General features: G+C 55.3%; 1 long non-coding RNA gene across 1 annotated transcript in view; it reads left to right on the top strand.

Annotated features, from left to right (window-relative positions):
* Positions 1-20,645, top strand: part of LOC309642237 — a 1,144,662-nt gene that overhangs the window by 456,618 nt on the left and 667,399 nt on the right. The gene's annotated exons all lie outside the window — the stretch shown is intronic.

Below are 20,645 nucleotides of genomic sequence, written 5' to 3' on the forward strand. Positions count from 1 at the left end.
ATGTGGAGACAGTTGTCGGCTGTAACGTACTTGTGATGGGGAGAGAGTTGAGGGGTTGTCAGGCACCTTTAATGCAGAGACAGCTGGGGGCTGTCACATACATATGATGGGGAGACAGCCGGGGGCCGTTACTCACCTGTGATGGGGAGAGAGCTGGGGGCTGTCACACACCTGTGGTGGAGCGAGAGATGGGAACTGTCAAACACCTGTGATGGGGAGAGAGCTGGGGTCTGTCACATACCTGTGATGTGGAGACTACTGGGGGCTGTCACATACCTGTGATGGGGAGAGAGTTGGGGGCTTTCAGGCACCTGTGATGCGGACACAGCTGGGGGTTCTCACACACCTGTGATGTGGAGAGATCTGGGGGCTGTCACACACCTGTGAAGGGGAAGGGATGGGGACTGTCACTCCCCTGTGATGGGGAGAGAGTTGGGGACTGTCAAACCTGTGATGGGGAGCGAGCTGGGGCCTGTCACTCACCTGTAATGGGGAGAGAGCTGGCGGCTATCACACACCTGTGATGGGGAAAGACATGCGGACTATCAAACACCTGTGATGGTGAGAGACGTGGGGTCTGTCACATACCAGTCATGGGGAGAGACTTGGGGTTTGTCAGGCACCTGTGATATGGAGACAGTTGGGGGCTCTCACATACCAGTGATGGGGAGAGAGCTGGGGGCTGTAACTCACCGGTGATTGGGAGAGAGCTGGAGGATGTCACACACCTGTGATGGGGAGAGAGCTTGGGTTTGTCACACACATGTGAGGGGGAGAGAGATGGGGGTTGTGACTTACTTGTAATTCCAAGACAGATGTCGACTGTCAAACTGCTGTGATTGGGAGAGAGCTGGGGGCTGTCACTCACCGGGTATGGGGAGAGAGCAGGGGGATGTCACACACCTGTGATGGGAAAGGAGCTTGTGGCTGTCACTCACTTGTGAAGGGGAAAGAGATGGGGACTATCAAACACTTCTGATAGGGAGAGTGCTGGGGCCAGTTCCATACCTTTAATGCGGAGTAAGGTAGTTGCTGTCACATACTTGTGATGTGGAGACAGCTGGGTGTTGTCACACACCTGTGATGGGGAGAGAGCTGGGGGCTCACACATACCTATGATACAGAGACAGCTAGTGGTTGTCTCATCCCTGTGCTGTGGAAACAATGACGGTTGTGACATACCTGTGATGGGTAGAGAGTTGGGGGCTGTTAGGCTCCTGTGATGCGGGGACAGATGGGGGCTCTCAGATACCTGTGATGGGGAGAGAGCTGGGATTTCTTACTCACCTGAAATGGGGAGAGAGCTGGGGTTTGTCAAACACCTGTGATGGAGAAAGAGATGGGGACTGTCAGATACCTGTGATGTGGAGACAGCTGGTTTCTTTCACATACCTGTGATGCAGAGAGAGCTGGGGGCTGTCACATACCTGTGATGGGGAGACAGCTCGGACTTCTTACTCACCTGAAATGGGGAGAGAGCTTGGGGCTGTCACTCACTTGTGATGTGGAAAGAGATGGGGTCTGTCAATCAATTTTGATGGGGCTAGAGTTGGGGGCTATCACCCACCTGTGAAGGGGGGAGAGCGGGGGACTTTCACACCCCTGTGATATGGAGAGAGCTGGGGACGGTCACACAAATGTGATGGGGAGAGAGCTTTGCGTTGTCACATACCTGTGATGTGGAGACAGCTGGGGGCTGTCACATACGTATAACGGGGAGAGAGCTGGGGGCTATCACATACCTGCGATGGGGAGAGACCTGGTGCCTGTCACATACCTGTGATGTGGAGACAATTGTCGGCTGTAACGTACTTGTGATGGGGAGAGAGTTGAGGGGTTGTCAGGCACCTTTAATGCGGAGACAGCTGGGGGCTGTCACCTATATGTGATGGGGAGACAGCCGGGGGACGTTACTCACCTGTGATGGGGAGAGAGCTGAGGGCTGTCACACACCTGTGATGTGGAGAGAGATGGGGACTGCCACATAGCTGTGATGCTGAGACAGCTGGGGGCTGTCACATACCTGTGATGGGGAGAAAGCTGGGGGCTGTCACGCAACTGTGATGCAGTGACAGCTGGGGGATGTCAAATAGCTCTGATGGGTAGAGAGCTGGGGGCTGTCACACACCTGTGATGGGGAGAGAGATGAAGAATGTCAAACACCTGTGATGGGGAGAGAGCTGGGGGCTGTCACATAACTGTGATGTGGACACAGGTGTGGGCTGTCACATACCTGTGATGGGGAGAGAGATGGGGGCTGTCACTCACCTGTGATCAGGAGAGAGCTTGGGGCTGTCACCCACATCTGAAGGGGAGAGAGCTGGGGTCTTTCACGCACCTGTGATATGGAGACAACTGGGGACGGTCACACACCTGTGATGTGCAGACAGCTGGGGGCGTTAACATACCAGTGATGCGGAGAGAGTTGGGGGCTGTCAGGCACCTTTGATGCGGAGACAGCTGGGGGCTGTCACATACATGTGATGGGGAGACAGCTGGGGGCCGTCACTTACCTGTGATGGGGAGAGAGCTGGGGGATATGACACACCTGTGATGGGGAGAGTGATGGGGACTGTCACATACCTGCTGTGCTGAGACAGCTGGGGGCTGTCAAATACCTGTGATGCTGTGACAGCTGGGAGCTGTCACATACCTGTGATGGGGAGAGAGCTGGGGGCTGTCACACACCTGTGATGGAGAGAGAGATGGGGAATATCAAACACCTTTGATGGGGAGAGAGCTGGTGGATGTCACTCACCTGTGATCAGGAGAGAGCTTGGGCTCTCACCCACCAGTGAAGGGGAGAGAGCTGGGGGCTTTCACGCACCTGTGATATGGAGATAACTGGGGACGGTCACACACCTGTGATGGGGAGAGAGCTTGGCGTTGTCACATACCTGTGATGTGGAGACTGCTGGAGGCTATCATATACCTGTAATTCAGAGAGAGCTGGGAGCCGTCACTCACCTGTGATGGGGAGACAGTTTGGGGCTATCACACACCTGTGATGGGGAGAGAGATGGGGACTGTAAGATACCTGTGATGCTGTTACAGGTGGGGGCTGTCACATACCTATGATGGGGAGAGAGCTGAGGGCGGTTACTCACCTGAGATGGGAAGAGAGATGGGGGATGTCAGTCACCTGTGATGGGGAGAGAGCTGGGGGCTGTCAATCACCTGTGATCAGGAGAGAGCTTGGGGCTGTCACCCACCTGTGAAGGGGAGAGAGCTGGGCGTAGTCACGCACCTGTGATATGGAGATAGATGGTGACGGTCACACAACTGTGAGGGAGGGAGAGCTGGGGGCTGTCACACACGTGTGATGGAGCGAGAGATGGGGACTGTCAAACACCTGTGATGGGGAGAGAGCAGGGGTCTGTCACATACCTGTGATGTGGAGACAACTGGGGGCTGTCACATACCTGTGCTGGGGAGAGAGGTGTGGGCTTTCAGGCACATGTGATGCGGAAACAGCTGGGGGCTGTCACAAACCTGTGATGTGGAGAGAGCTGGGGGCTGTCACAAACCTGTGATGTGGAGAGAGCTGGGGGCTGTCACATACCTGTGATCGGGAGAGAGCTGGGGGATGTCACACACCTGTGAAGTGGAAGGGATGGGCAATGTCACTATCCTGTTATAGGGAGAGAGATGGGGACGGACACACCTGTGATGGGGAGCGAGCTGGGGGCTGTCACTCACCTATAATGGGGAGAGAGCTGGCAGCTATCACACACCTGTGATGGGGAAAGACATGCGGACTATCAAACACCTGTGATGGTGAGAGACGTGGGGGCTGACACATACGTATAACGGGGAGAGAGCTGGGGGCTATCACATACCTGCGATGGGGAGAGACCTGGTGGCTGTCACATACCTGTGATGTGGAGACAGTTGTAGGCTGTAACATACTTGTGATGGGGAGAGAGTTGAGGGGTTGTCAGGCACCTTTAATGCAGAGACAGCTGGGGGCTGTCACATACATGTGATGGGGAGACAGCCGGGGGCCGTTACTCACCTGTGATGGGGAGAGAGCTGGGGGCTGTCACACACCTCTGGGGGAGCGAGAGATGGGAACTGTCAAACACCTGTGATGGGGAGAGAGCTGGGGTCTGTCTCATACCTGTGACGTGGAGACAACTGGGGGCAGTCACACACCTGTGATGGAGCGAGAGATGGGGACTGTCAAACACCTGTGATGGGGTGAGAGCTGGGGTCTGTCACATACCTGTCATGTGGAGACAACTGGGGGCTGTCACATACCTGTGATGGGGAGAGGGTTGGGGGCTTTCAGGCACCTGTGATGCGGACACAGCTGGGGGCTCTCACACACATGTGATGTGGAGAGAGCTTGGGGCTGTCACTCACCTGTGATGGGGAGATAGCTGGGGGCTCACACATACCTATGATACAGAGACAGCTAGTGGTTGTCACATCCCTGTGCTGTGGAGACAATGGCAGTTGTGACATACCTGTGATGGGTAGAGAGTTGGGGGCTGTTAGGCTCCTGTGATGCGGGGACAGATGGGGGCTCTCAGATACCTGTGATGGGGAGAGAGCTGGGATTTCTTACTCACCTGAAATGGGGAGAGAGCTAGGGTCTGTCAAACACCTGTGATGGGGAAAGAGATGGAGACTGTCAGATACCTGTGATGTGGAGACAGCTGGTTTCTTTCACATACCTGTGATGCACAGAGAGCTGGGGGCTGTCACATACCTGTGATGGGGAGACACCTGGGGGCCATCACTCACCTGTGATGGGGAGAGAGCTTGGGGCTGTCACTCACTTGTGATGTGGAAAGTGATGGGGTCTGTCAATCAATATTGATGGGGCTAGAGCTGGGGGCTGTCACCCACCTGTGAAGGGGAGAGAGTGGGGAACTTTCACACCCCTGTGATATGGAGACAGCTGGAGACGGTCACACAAATGTGATGGGGAGAGAGCTTTGCGTTGTCACATACCTGTGATGTGGAGACAGCTGGGGGCTGTCACATACGTATAACGGGGAGAGAGCTGGGGGCTATCACATACCTGCGATGAGGAGAGACCTGGTGGCTGTCACATACCTGTGATGTGGAGACAGTTGTCGGCTGTAACGTACTTGTGATGGGGAGAGAGTTGAGGGGTTGTCAGGCACCTTTAATGCAGAGACAGCTGGGGGCTGTCACATACATATGATGGGGAGACAGCCGGGGGCCGTTACTCACCTGTGATGGGGAGAGAGCTGGGGGCTGTCACACACCTGTGGTGGAGCGAGAGATGGGAACTGTCAAACACCTGTGATGGGGAGAGAGCTGGGGTCTGTCACATACCTGTGATGTGGAGACTACTGGGGGCTGTCACATACCTGTGATGGGGAGAGAGTTGGGGGCTTTCAGGCACCTGTGATGCGGACACAGCTGGGGGTTCTCACACACCTGTGATGTGGAGAGATCTGGGGGCTGTCACACACCTGTGAAGGGGAAGGGATGGGGACTGTCACTCCCCTGTGATGGGGAGAGAGTTGGGGACTGTCAAACCTGTGATGGGGAGCGAGCTGGGGCCTGTCACTCACCTGTAATGGGGAGAGAGCTGGCGGCTATCACACACCTGTGATGGGGAAAGACATGCGGACTATCAAACACCTGTGATGGTGAGAGACGTGGGGTCTGTCACATACCAGTGATGGGGAGAGACTTGGGGTTTGTCAGGCACCTGTGATATGGAGACAGTTGGGGGCTCTCACATACCAGTGATGGGGAGAGAGCTGGGGGCTGTAACTCACCGGTGATTGGGAGAGAGCTGGAGGATGTCACACACCTGTGATGGGGAGAGAGCTTGGGTTTGTTACACACATGTAAGGGGGAGAGAGATGGGGGTTGTGACTTACTTGTAATTCCAAGACAGATGTCGACTGTCAAACTGCTGTGATTGGGAGAGAGCTGGGGGCTGTCACTCACCGGGTATGGGGAGAGAGCAGGGGGATGTCACACACCTGTGATGGGAAAGGAGCTTGTGGCTGTCACTCACTTGTGAAGGGGAAAGAGATGGGGACTATCAAACACTTCTGATAGGGAGAGTGCTGGGGCCAGTTCCATACCTTTAATGCAGAGTAAGGTAGTTGCTGTCACATACTTGTGATGTGGAGACAGCTGGGTGTTGTCACACACCTGTGATGGGGAGAGAGCTGGGGGCTCACACATACCTATGATACAGAGACAGCTAGTGGTTGTCTCATCCCTGTGCTGTGGAAACAATGACGGTTGTGACATACCTGTGATGGGTAGAGAGTTGGGGGCTGTTAGGCTCCTGTGATGCGGGGACAGATGGGGGCTCTCAGATACCTGTGATGGGGAGAGAGCTGGGATTTCTTACTCACCTGAAATGGGGAGAGAGCTGGGGTTTGTCAAACACCTGTGATGGAGAAAGAGATGGGGACTGTCAGATACCTGTGATGTGGAGACAGCTGGTTTCTTTCACATACCTGTGATGCAGAGAGAGCTGGGGGCTGTCACATACCTGTGATGGGGAGACAGCTCGGACTTCTTACTCACCTGAAATGGGGAGAGAGCTTGGGGCTGTCACTCACTTGTGATGTGGAAAGAGATGGGGTCTGTCAATCAATTTTGATGGGGCTAGAGTTGGGGGCTATCACCCACCTGTGAAGGGGGGAGAGCGGGGGACTTTCACACCCCTGTGATATGGAGAGAGCTGGGGACGGTCACACAAATGTGATGGGGAGAGAGCTTTGCGTTGTCACATACCTGTGATGTGGAGACAGCTGGGGGCTGTCACATACGTATAACGGGGAGAGAGCTGGGGGCTATCACATACCTGCGATGGGGAGAGACCTGGTGCCTGTCACATACCTGTGATGTGGAGACAATTGTCGGCTGTAACGTACTTGTGATGGGGAGAGAGTTGAGGGGTTGTCAGGCACCTTTAATGCGGAGACAGCTGGGGGCTGTCACCTATATGTGATGGGGAGACAGCCGGGGGACGTTACTCACCTGTGATGGGGAGAGAGCTGAGGGCTGTCACACACCTGTGATGTGGAGAGAGATGGGGACTGCCACATAGCTGTGATGCTGAGACAGCTGGGGGCTGTCACATACCTGTGATGGGGAGAAAGCTGGGGGCTGTCACGCAACTGTGATGCAGTGACAGCTGGGGGATGTCAAATAGCTCTGATGGGTAGAGAGCTGGGGGCTGTCACACACCTGTGATGGGGAGAGAGATGAAGAATGTCAAACACCTGTGATGGGGAGAGAGCTGGGGGCTGTCACATAACTGTGATGTGGACACAGGTGTGGGCTGTCACATACCTGTGATGGGGAGAGAGATGGGGGCTGTCACTCACCTGTGATCAGGAGAGAGCTTGGGGCTGTCACCCACATCTGAAGGGGAGAGAGCTGGGGTCTTTCACGCACCTGTGATATACAGACAACTGGGGACGGTCACACACCTGTGATGTGCAGACAGCTGGGGGCGTTAACATACCAGTGATGCGGAGAGAGTTGGGGGCTGTCAGGCACCTTTGATGCGGAGACAGCTGGGGGCTGTCACATACATGTGATGGGGAGACAGCTGGGGGCCGTCACTTACCTGTGATGGGGAGAGAGCTGGGGGATATGACACACCTGTGATGGGGAGAGTGATGGGGACTGTCACATACCTGTTGTGCTGAGACAGCTGGGGGCTGTCAAATACCTGTGATGCTGTGACAGCTGGGAGCTGTCACATACCTGTGATGGGGAGAGAGCTGGGGGCTGTCACACACCTGTGATGGAGAGAGAGATGGGGAATATCAAACACCTTTTATGGGGAGAGAGCTGGTGGATGTCACTCACCTGTGATCAGGAGAGAGCTTGGGCTCTCACCCACCAGTGAAGGGGAGAGAGCTGGGGGCTTTCACGCACCTGTGATATGGAGATAACTGGGGACGGTCACACACCTGTGATGGGGAGAGAGCTTGGCGTTGTCACATACCTGTGATGTGGAGACTGCTGGAGGCTATCATATACCTGTAATTCAGAGAGAGCTGGGAGCCGTCACTCACCTGTGATGGGGAGACAGTTTGGGGCTATCACACACCTGTGATGGGGAGAGAGATGGGGACTGTAAGATACCTGTGATGCTGTTACAGGTGGGGGCTGTCACATACCTATGATGGGGAGAGAGCTGAGGGCGGTTACTCACCTGAGATGGGAAGAGAGATGGGGGATGTCAGTCACCTGTGATGGGGAGAGAGCTGGGGGCTGTCAATCACCTGTGATCAGGAGAGAGCTTGGGGCTGTCACCCACCTGTGAAGGGGAGAGAGCTGGGCGTAGTCACGCACCTGTGATATGGAGATAGATGGTGACGGTCACACAACTGTGAGGGAGGGAGAGCTGGGGGCTGTCACACACGTGTGATGGAGCGAGAGATGGGGACTGTCAAACACCTGTGATGGGGAGAGAGCAGGGGTCTGTCACATACCTGTGATGTGGAGACAACTGGGGGCTGTCACATACCTGTGCTGGGGAGAGAGGTGTGGGCTTTCAGGCACATGTGATGCGGACACAGCTGGGGGCTGTCACAAACCTGTGATGTGGAGAGAGCTGGGGGCTGTCACATACCTGTGATCGGGAGAGAGCTGGGGGATGTCACACACCTGTGAAGTGGAAGGGATGGGCAATGTCACTACCCTGTTATAGGGAGAGAGATGGGGACGGACACACCTGTGATGGGGAGCGAGCTGGGGGCTGTCACTCACCTATAATGGGGAGAGAGCTGGCAGCTATCACACACCTGTGATGGGGAAAGACATGCGGACTATCAAACACCTGTGATGGTGAGAGACGTGGGGGCTGACACATACGTATAACGGGGAGAGAGCTGGGGGCTATCACATACCTGCGATGGGGAGAGACCTGGTGGCTGTCACATACCTGTGATGTGGAGACAGTTGTAGGCTGTAACATACTTGTGATGGGGAGAGAGTTGAGGGGTTGTCAGGCACCTTTAATGCAGAGACAGCTGGGGGCTGTCACATACATGTGATGGGGAGACAGCCGGGGGCCGTTACTCACCTGTGATGGGGAGAGAGCTGGGGGCTGTCACACACCTCTGGTGGAGCGAGAGATGGGAACTGTCAAACACCTGTGATGGGGAGAGAGCTGGGGTCTGTCTCATACCTGTGACGTGGAGACAACTGGGGGCAGTCACACACCTGTGATGGAGCGAGAGATGGGGACTGTCAAACACCTGTGATGGGGTGAGAGCTGGGGTCTGTCACATACCTGTCATGTGGAGACAACTGGGGGCTGTCACATACCTGTGATGGGGAGAGGGTTGGGGGCTTTCAGGCACCTGTGATGCGGACACAGCTGGGGGCTCTCACACACATGTGATGTGGAGAGAGCTTGGGGCTGTCACACACCTGTGATGGGGAGATAGCTGGGGGCTCACACATACCTATGATACAGAGACAGCTAGTGGTTGTCACATCCCTGTGCTGTGGAGACAATGGCAGTTGTGACATACCTGTGATGGGTAGAGAGTTGGGGGCTGTTAGGCTCCTGTGATGCGGGGACAGATGGGGGCTCTCAGATACCTGTGATGGGGAGAGAGCTGGGATTTCTTACTCACCTGAAATGGGGAGAGAGCTAGGGTCTGTCAAACACCTGTGATGGGGAAAGAGATGGAGACTGTCAGATACCTGTGATGTGGAGACAGCTGGTTTCTTTCACATACCTGTGATGCACAGAGAGCTGGGGGCTGTCACATACCTGTGATGGGGAGACACCTGGGGGCCATCACTCACCTGTGATGGGGAGAGAGCTTGGGGCTGTCACTCACTTGTGATGTGGAAAGTGATGGGGTCTGTCAATCAATATTGATGGGGCTAGAGCTGGGGGCTGTCACCCACCTGTGAAGGGGAGAGAGTGGGGAACTTTCACACCCCTGTGATATGGAGACAGCTGGAGACGGTCACACAAATGTGATGGGGAGAGAGCTTTGCGTTGTCACATACCTGTGATGTGGAGACAGCTGGGGGCTGTCACATACGTATAACGGGGAGAGAGCTGGGGGCTATCACATACCTGCGATGAGGAGAGACCTGGTGGCTGTCACATACCTGTGATGTGGAGACAGTTGTCGGCTGTAACGTACTTGTGATGGGGAGAGAGTTGAGGGGTTGTCAGGCACCTTTAATGCAGAGACAGCTGGGGGCTGTCACATACATATGATGGGGAGACAGCCGGGGGCCGTTACTCACCTGTGATGGGGAGAGAGCTGGGGGCTGTCACACACCTGTGGTGGAGCGAGAGATGGGAACTGTCAAACACCTGTGATGGGGAGAGAGCTGGGGTCTGTCACATACCTGTGATGTGGAGACTACTGGGGGCTGTCACATACCTGTGATGGGGAGAGAGTTGGGGGCTTTCAGGCACCTGTGATGCGGACACAGCTGGGGGTTCTCACACACCTGTGATGTGGAGAGATCTGGGGGCTGTCACACACCTGTGAAGGGGAAGGGATGGGGACTGTCACTCCCCTGTGATGGGGAGAGAGTTGGGGACTGTCAAACCTGTGATGGGGAGCGAGCTGGGGCCTGTCACTCACCTGTAATGGGGAGAGAGCTGGCGGCTATCACACACCTGTGATGGGGAAAGACATGCGGACTATCAAACACCTGTGATGGTGAGAGACGTGGGGTCTGTCACATACCAGTGATGGGGAGAGACTTGGGGTTTGTCAGGCACCTGTGATATGGAGACAGTTGGGGGCTCTCACATACCAGTGATGGGGAGAGAGCTGGGGGCTGTAACTCACCGGTGATTGGGAGAGAGCTGGAGGATGTCACACACCTGTGATGGGGAGAGAGCTTGGGTTTGTCACACACATGTGAGGGGGAGAGAGATGGGGATTGTGACTTACTTGTAATTCCAAGACAGATGTCGACTGTCAAACTGCTGTGATTGGGAGAGAGCTGGGGGCTGTCACTCACCGGGTATGGGGAGAGAGCAGGGGGATGTCACACACCTGTGATGGGAAAGGAGCTTGTGGCTGTCACTCACTTGTGAAGGGGAAAGAGATGGGGACTATCAAACACTTCTGATAGGGAGAGTGCTGGGGCCAGTTCCATACCTTTAATGCGGAGTAAGGTAGTTGCTGTCACATACTTGTGATGTGGAGACAGCTGGGTGTTGTCACACACCTGTGATGGGGAGAGAGCTGGGGGCTCACACATACCTATGATACAGAGACAGCTAGTGGTTGTCTCATCCCTGTGCTGTGGAAACAATGACGGTTGTGACATACCTGTGATGGGTAGAGAGTTGGGGGCTGTTAGGCTCCTGTGATGCGGGGACAGATGGGGGCTCTCAGATACCTGTGATGGGGAGAGAGCTGGGATTTCTTACTCACCTGAAATGGGGAGAGAGCTGGGGTTTGTCAAACACCTGTGATGGAGAAAGAGATGGGGACTGTCAGATACCTGTGATGTGGAGACAGCTGGTTTCTTTCACATACCTGTGATGCAGAGAGAGCTGGGGGCTGTCACATACCTGTGATGGGGAGACAGCTCGGACTTCTTACTCACCTGAAATGGGGAGAGAGCTTGGGGCTGTCACTCACTTGTGATGTGGAAAGAGATGGGGTCTGTCAATCAATTTTGATGGGGCTAGAGTTGGGGGCTATCACCCACCTGTGAAAGGGGGAGAGCGGGGGACTTTCACACCCCTGTGATATGGAGAGAGCTGGGGACGGTCACACAAATGTGATGGGGAGAGAGCTTTGCGTTGTCACATACCTGTGATGTGGAGACAGCTGGGGGCTGTCACATACGTATAACGGGGAGAGAGCTGGGGGCTATCACATACCTGCGATGGGGAGAGACCTGGTGCCTGTCACATACCTGTGATGTGGAGACAATTGTCGGCTGTAACGTACTTGTGATGGGGAGAGAGTTGAGGGGTTGTCAGGCACCTTTAATGCGGAGACAGCTGGGGGCTGTCACCTATATGTGATGGGGAGACAGCCGGGGGACGTTACTCACCTGTGATGGGGAGAGAGCTGAGGGCTGTCACACACCTGTGATGTGGAGAGAGATGGGGACTGCCACATAGCTGTGATGCTGAGACAGCTGGGGGCTGTCACATACCTGTGATGGGGAGAAAGCTGGGGGCTGTCACGCAACTGTGATGCAGTGACAGCTGGGGGATGTCAAATAGCTCTGATGGGTAGAGAGCTGGGGGCTGTCACACACCTGTGATGGGGAGAGAGATGAAGAATGTCAAACACCTGTGATGGGGAGAGAGCTGGGGGCTGTCACATAACTGTGATGTGGACACAGGTGTGGGCTGTCACATACCTGTGATGGGGAGAGAGATGGGGGCTGTCACTCACCTGTGATCAGGAGAGAGCTTGGGGCTGTCACCCACATCTGAAGGGGAGAGAGCTGGGGTCTTTCACGCACCTGTGATATACAGACAACTGGGGACGGTCACACACCTGTGATGTGCAGACAGCTGGGGGCGTTAACATACCAGTGATGCGGAGAGAGTTGGGGGCTGTCAGGCACCTTTGATGCGGAGACAGCTGGGGGCTGTCACATACATGTGATGGGGAGACAGCTGGGGGCCGTCACTTACCTGTGATGGGGAGAGAGCTGGGGGATATGACACACCTGTGATGGGGAGAGTGATGGGGACTGTCACATACCTGTTGTGCTGAGACAGCTGGGGGCTGTCAAATACCTGTGATGCTGTGACAGCTGGGAGCTGTCACATACCTGTGATGGGGAGAGAGCTGGGGGCTGTCACACACCTGTGATGGAGAGAGAGATGGGGAATATCAAACACCTTTGATGGGGAGAGAGCTGGTGGATGTCACTCACCTGTGATCAGGAGAGAGCTTGGGCTCTCACCCACCAGTGAAGGGGAGAGAGCTGGGGGCTTTCACGCACCTGTGATATGGAGATAACTGGGGACGGTCACACACCTGTGATGGGGAGAGAGCTTGGCGTTGTCACATACCTGTGATGTGGAGACTGCTGGAGGCTATCATATACCTGTAATTCAGAGAGAGCTGGGAGCCGTCACTCACCTGTGATGGGGAGACAGTTTGGGGCTATCACACACCTGTGATGGGGAGAGAGATGGGGACTGTAAGATACCTGTGATGCTGTTACAGGTGGGGGCTGTCACATACCTATGATGGGGAGAGAGCTGAGGGCGGTTACTCACCTGAGATGGGAAGAGAGATGGGGGATGTCAGTCACCTGTGATGGGGAGAGAGCTGGGGGCTGTCAATCACCTGTGATCAGGAGAGAGCTTGGGGCTGTCACCCACCTGTGAAGGGGAGAGAGCTGGGCGTAGTCACGCACCTGTGATATGGAGATAGATGGTGACGGTCACACAACTGTGAGGGAGGGAGAGCTGGGGGCTGTCACACACGTGTGATGGAGCGAGAGATGGGGACTGTCAAACACCTGTGATGGGGAGAGAGCAGGGGTCTGTCACATACCTGTGATGTGGAGACAACTGGGGGCTGTCACATACCTGTGCTGGGGAGAGAGGTGTGGGCTTTCAGGCACATGTGATGCGGACACAGCTGGGGGCTGTCACAAACCTGTGATGTGGAGAGAGCTGGGGGCTGTCACATACCTGTGATCGGGAGAGAGCTGGGGGATGTCACACACCTGTGAAGTGGAAGGGATGGGCAATGTCACTACCCTGTTATAGGGAGAGAGATGGGGACGGACACACCTGTGATGGGGAGCGAGCTGGGGGCTGTCACTCACCTATAATGGGGAGAGAGCTGGCAGCTATCACACACCTGTGATGGGGAAAGACATGCGGACTATCAAACACCTGTGATGGTGAGAGACGTGGGGGCTGACACATACGTATAACGGGGAGAGAGCTGGGGGCTATCACATACCTGCGATGGGGAGAGACCTGGTGGCTGTCACATACCTGTGATGTGGAGACAGTTGTAGGCTGTAACATACTTGTGATGGGGAGAGAGTTGAGGGGTTGTCAGGCACCTTTAATGCAGAGACAGCTGGGGGCTGTCACATACATGTGATGGGGAGACAGCCGGGGGCCGTTACTCACCTGTGATGGGGAGAGAGCTGGGGGCTGTCACACACCTCTGGTGGAGCGAGAGATGGGAACTGTCAAACACCTGTGATGGGGAGAGAGCTGGGGTCTGTCTCATACCTGTGACGTGGAGACAACTGGGGGCAGTCACACACCTGTGATGGAGCGAGAGATGGGGACTGTCAAACACCTGTGATGGGGTGAGAGCTGGGGTCTGTCACATACCTGTCATGTGGAGACAACTGGGGGCTGTCACATACCTGTGATGGGGAGAGGGTTGGGGGCTTTCAGGCACCTGTGATGCGGACACAGCTGGGGGCTCTCACACACATGTGATGTGGAGAGAGCTTGGGGCTGTCACACACCTGTGATGGGGAGATAGCTGGGGGCTCACACATACCTATGATACAGAGACAGCTAGTGGTTGTCACATCCCTGTGCTGTGGAGACAATGGCAGTTGTGACATACCTGTGATGGGTAGAGAGTTGGGGGCTGTTAGGCTCCTGTGATGCGGGGACAGATGGGGGCTCTCAGATACCTGTGATGGGGAGAGAGCTGGGATTTCTTACTCACCTGAAATGGGGAGAGAGCTAGGGTCTGTCAAACACCTGTGATGGGGAAAGAGATGGAGACTGTCAGATACCTGTGATGTGGAGACAGCTGGTTTCTTTCACATACCTGTGATGCACAGAGAGCTGGGGGCTGTCACATACCTGTGATGGGGAGACACCTGGGGGCCATCACTCACCTGTGATGGGGAGAGAGCTTGGGGCTGTCACTCACTTGTGATGTGGAAAGTGATGGGGTCTGTCAATCAATATTGATGGGGCTAGAGCTGGGGGCTGTCACCCACCTGTGAAGGGGAGAGAGTGGGGAACTTTCACACCCCTGTGATATGGAGACAGCTGGAGACGGTCACACAAATGTGATGGGGAGAGAGCTTTGCGTTGTCACATACCTGTGATGTGGAGACAGCTGGGGGCTGTCACATACGTATAACGGGGAGAGAGCTGGGGGCTATCACATACCTGCGATGAGGAGAGACCTGGTGGCTGTCACATACCTGTGATGTGGAGACAGTTGTCGGCTGTAACGTACTTGTGATGGGGAGAGAGTTGAGGGGTTGTCAGGCACCTTTAATGCAGAGACAGCTGGGGGCTGTCACATACATATGATGGGGAGACAGCCGGGGGCCGTTACTCACCTGTGATGGGGAGAGAGCTGGGGGCTGTCACACACCTGTGGTGGAGCGAGAGATGGGAACTGTCAAACACCTGTGATGGGGAGAGAGCTGGGGTCTGTCACATACCTGTGATGTGGAGACTACTGGGGGCTGTCACATACCTGTGATGGGGAGAGAGTTGGGGGCTTTCAGGCACCTGTGATGCGGACACAGCTGGGGGTTCTCACACACCTGTGATGTGGAGAGATCTGGGGGCTGTCACACACCTGTGAAGGGGAAGGGATGGGGACTGTCACTCCCCTGTGATGGGGAGAGAGTTGGGGACTGTCAAACCTGTGATGGGGAGCGAGCTGGGGCCTGTCACTCACCTGTAATGGGGAGAGAGCTGGCGGCTATCACACACCTGTGATGGGGAAAGACATGCGGACTATCAAACACCTGTGATGGTGAGAGACGTGGGGTCTGTCACATACCAGTGATGGGGAGAGACTTGGGGTTTGTCAGGCACCTGTGATATGGAGACAGTTGGGGGCTCTCACATACCAGTGATGGGGAGAGAGCTGGGGGCTGTAACTCACCGGTGATTGGGAGAGAGCTGGAGGATGTCACACACCTGTGATGGGGAGAGAGCTTGGGTTTGTCACACACATGTGAGGGGGAGAGAGATGGGGGTTGTGACTTACTTGTAATTCCAAGACAGATGTCGACTGTCAAACTGCTGTGATTGGGAGAGAGCTGGGGGCTGTCACTCACCGGGTATGGGGAGAGAGCAGGGGGATGTCACACACCTGTGATGGGAAAGGAGCTTGTGGCTGTCACTCACTTGTGAAGGGGAAAGAGATGGGGACTATCAAACACTTCTGATAGGGAGAGTGCTGGGGCCAGTTCCATACCTTTAATGCGGAGTAAGGTAGTTGCTGTCACATACTTGTGATGTGGAGACAGCTGGGTGTTGTCACACACCTGTGATGGGGAGAGAGCTGGGGGCTCACACATACCTATGATACAGAGACAGCTAGTGGTTGTCTCATCCCTGTGCTGTGGAAACAATGACGGTTGTGACATACCTGTGATGGGTAGAGAGTTGGGGGATGTTAGGCTCCTGTGATGCGGGGACAGATGGGGGCTCTCAGATACCTGTGATGGGGAGAGAGCTGGGATTTCTTACTCACCTGAAATGGGGAGAGAGCTGGGGTTTGTCAAACACCTGTGATGGAGAAAGAGATGGGGACTGTCAGATACCTGTGATGTGGAGACAGCTGGTTTCTTTCACATACCTGTGATGCAGAGAGAGCTGGGGGCTGTCACATACCTGTGATGGGGAGACAGCTCGGGCTTCTTACTCACCTGAAATGGGGAGAGAGCTTGGGGCTGTCACTCACTTGTGATGTGGAAAGAGATGGGGTCTGTCAATCAATTTTGATGGGGCTAGAGTTGGGGGCTATCACCCACCTGTGAAGGGGGGAGAGCGGGGGACTTTCACACCCCTGTGATATGGAGAGAGCTGGGGACGGTCACACAAATGTGATGGGGAGAGAGCTTTGCGTTGTCACATACCTGTGATGTGGAGACAGCTGGGGGCTGTCACATACGTATAACGGGGAGAGAGCTGGGGGCTATCACATACCTGCGATGGGGAGAGACCTGGTGCCTGTCACATACCTGTGATGTGGAGACAATTGTCGGCTGTAACGTACTTGTGATGGGGAGAGAGTTGAGGGGTTGTCAGGCACCTTTAATGCGGAGACAGCTGGGGGCGGTCACCTATATGTGATGGGGAGACAGCCGGGGGACGTTACTCACCTGTGATGGGGAGAGAGCTGAGGGCTGTCACACACCTGTGATGTGGAGAGAGATGGGGACTGCCACATAGCTGTGATGCTGAGACAGCTGGGGGCTGTCACATACCTGTGATGGGGAGAAAGCTGGGGGCTGTCACGCAACTGTGATGCAGTGACAGCTGGGGGATGTCAAATAGCTCTGATGGGTAGAGAGCTGGGGGCTGTCACACACCTGTGATGGGGAGAGAGATGAAGAATGTCAAACACCTGTGATGGGGAGAGAGCTGGGGGCTGTCACATAACTGTGATGTGGACACAGGTGTGGGCTGTCACATACCTGTGATGGGGAGAGAGATGGGGGCTGTCACTCACCTGTGATCAGGAGAGAGCTTGGGGCTGTCACCCACATCTGAAGGGGAGAGAGCTGGGGTCTTTCACGCACCTGTGATATGGAGACAACTGGGGACGGTCACACACCTGTGATGTGCAGACAGCTGGGGGCGTTAACATACCAGTGATGCGGAGAGAGTTGGGGGCTGTCAGGCACCTTTGATGCGGAGACAGCTGGGGGCTGTCACATACATGTGATGGGGAGACAGCTGGGGGCCGTCACTTACCTGTGATGGGGAGAGAGCTGGGGGATATGACACACCTGTGATGGGGAGAGTGATGGGGACTGTCACATACCTGCTGTGCTGAGACAGCTGGGGGCTGTCAAATACCTGTGATGCTGTGACAGCTGGGAGCTGTCACATACCTGTGATGGGGAGAGAGCTGGGGGCTGTCACACACCTGTGATGGAGAGAGAGATGGGGAATATCAAACACCTTTGATGGGGAGAGAGCTGGTGGATGTCACTCACCTGTGATCAGGAGAGAGCTTGGGCTCTCACCCACCAGTGAAGGGGAGAGAGCTGGGGGCTTTCACGCACCTGTGATATGGAGATAACTGGGGACGGTCACACACCTGTGATGGGGAGAGAGCTTGGCGTTGTCACATACCTGTGATGTGGAGACTGCTGGAGGCTATCATATACCTGTAATTCAGAGAGAGCTGGGAGCCGTCACTCACCTGTGATGGGGAGACAGTTTGGGGCTATCACACACCTGTGATGGGGAGAGAGATGGGGACTGTAAGATACCTGTGATGCTGTTACAGGTGGGGGCTGTCACATACCTATGATGGGGAGAGAGCTGAGGGCGGTTACTCACCTGAGATGGGAAGAGAGATGGGGGATGTCAGTCACCTGTGATGGGGAGAGAGCTGGGGGCTGTCAATCACCTGTGATCAGGAGAGAGCTTGGGGCTGTCACCCACCTGTGAAGGGGAGAGAGCTGGGCGTAGTCACGCACCTGTGATATGGAGATAGATGGTGACGGTCACACAACTGTGAGGGAGGGAGAGCTGGGGGCTGTCACACACGTGTGATGGAGCGAGAGATGGGGACTGTCAAACACCTGTGATGGGGAGAGAGCAGGGGTCTGTCACATACCTGTGATGTGGAGACAACTGGGGGCTGTCACATACCTGTGCTGGGGAGAGAGGTGTGGGCTTTCAGGCACATGTGATGCGGAAACAGCTGGGGGCTGTCACAAACCTGTGATGTGGAGAGAGCTGGGGGCTGTCACAAACCTGTGATGTGGAGAGAGCTGGGGGCTGTCACATACCTGTGATCGGGAGAGAGCTGGGGGATGTCACACACCTGTGAAGTGGAAGGGATGGGCAATGTCACTATCCTGTTATAGGGAGAGAGATGGGGACGGACACACCTGTGATGGGGAGCGAGCTGGGGGCTGTCACTCACCTATAATGGGGAGAGAGCTGGCAGCTATCACACACCTGTGATGGGGAAAGACATGCGGACTATCAAACACCTGTGATGGTGAGAGACGTGGGGGCTGACACATACGTATAACGGGGAGAGAGCTGGGGGCTATCACATACCTGCGATGGGGAGAGACCTGGTGGCTGTCACATACCTGTGATGTGGAGACAGTTGTAGGCTGTAACATACTTGTGATGGGGAGAGAGTTGAGGGGTTGTCAGGCACCTTTAATGCAGAGACAGCTGGGGGCTGTCACATACATGTGATGGGGAGACAGCCGGGGGCCGTTACTCACCTGTGATGGGGAGAGAGCTGGGGGCTGTCACACACCTCTGGGGGAGCGAGAGATGGGAACTGTCAAACACCTGTGATGGGGAGAGAGCTGGGGTCTGTCTCATACCTGTGACGTGGAGACAACTGGGGGCAGTCACACACCTGTGATGGAGCGAGAGATGGGGACTGTCAAACACCTGTGATGGGGTGAGAGCTGGGGTCTGTCACATACCTGTCATGTGGAGACAACTGGGGGCTGTCACATACCTGTGATGGGGAGAGGGTTGGGGGCTTTCAGGCACCTGTGATGCGGACACAGCTGGGGGCTCTCACACACATGTGATGTGGAGAGAGCTTGGGGCTGTCACTCACCTGTGATGGGGAGATAGCTGGGGGCTCACACATACCTATGATACAGAGACAGCTAGTGGTTGTCACATCCCTGTGCTGTGGAGACAATGGCAGTTGTGACATACCTGTGATGGGTAGAGAGTTGGGGGCTGTTAGGCTCCTGTGATGCGGGGACAGATGGGGGCTCTCAGATACCTGTGATGGGGAGAGAGCTGGGATTTCTTACTCACCTGAAATGGGGAGAGAGCTAGGGTCTGTCAAACACCTGTGATGGGGAAAGAGATGGAGACTGTCAGATACCTGTGATGTGGAGACAGCTGGTTTCTTTCACATACCTGTGATGCACAGAGAGCTGGGGGCTGTCACATACCTGTGATGGGGAGACACCTGGGGGCCATCACTCACCTGTGATGGGGAGAGAGCTTGGGGCTGTCACTCACTTGTGATGTGGAAAGTGATGGGGTCTGTCAATCAATATTGATGGGGCTAGAGCTGGGGGCTGTCACCCACCTGTGAAGGGGAGAGAGTGGGGAACTTTCACACCCCTGTGATATGGAGACAGCTGGAGACGGTCACACAAATGTGATGGGGAGAGAGCTTTGCGTTGTCACATACCTGTGATGTGGAGACAGCTGGGGGCCGTCACTCACCTGTGATGGGGAGAGACCTGGTGGCTGTCACATACCTGTGATGTGGAGAGAGTTGTCGGCTGTAACATACTTGTGATGGGGACAGAGTTGAGGGGTTGTCAGGCACCTTTAATGAGGAGACAGCTGGGGGCTGTCACATACATGTGATGGGGAGACAGCCGGGGACCGTTACTCACCTGAGATGGGGAGAGAGCTTAGGTCTGTGACACACCTGTGATGTGGAGAGAGATGGGGACTGCCACATACCTGTGATGTTGAGACAGCTGGGGGCTGTCACATACCTGTGATGGGGAGAGAGATGAAGAATGTCAAACACCTGTGATGGGGAGAGAGCTGGGGGCTGTCACACACCTGTGATGGGGAGAGGGATGGGGAATATGAAACACCTGTGATGGGGAGAGAGCTGGGGGCTGTCACTCACCTGTTATCAGGAGAGAGCTTGGGGCTCTCACCCACCGGTGAAGGGGAGAGAGCTGGGGGCTTTCACGCACCTGTGATATGGAGACAACTGGGG

Source organism: Balaenoptera physalus (assembly GCF_965194825.1).
Source record: "Balaenoptera physalus genome assembly, chromosome: 14".
NCBI lineage: Eukaryota > Metazoa > Chordata > Mammalia > Artiodactyla > Balaenopteridae > Balaenoptera > Balaenoptera physalus.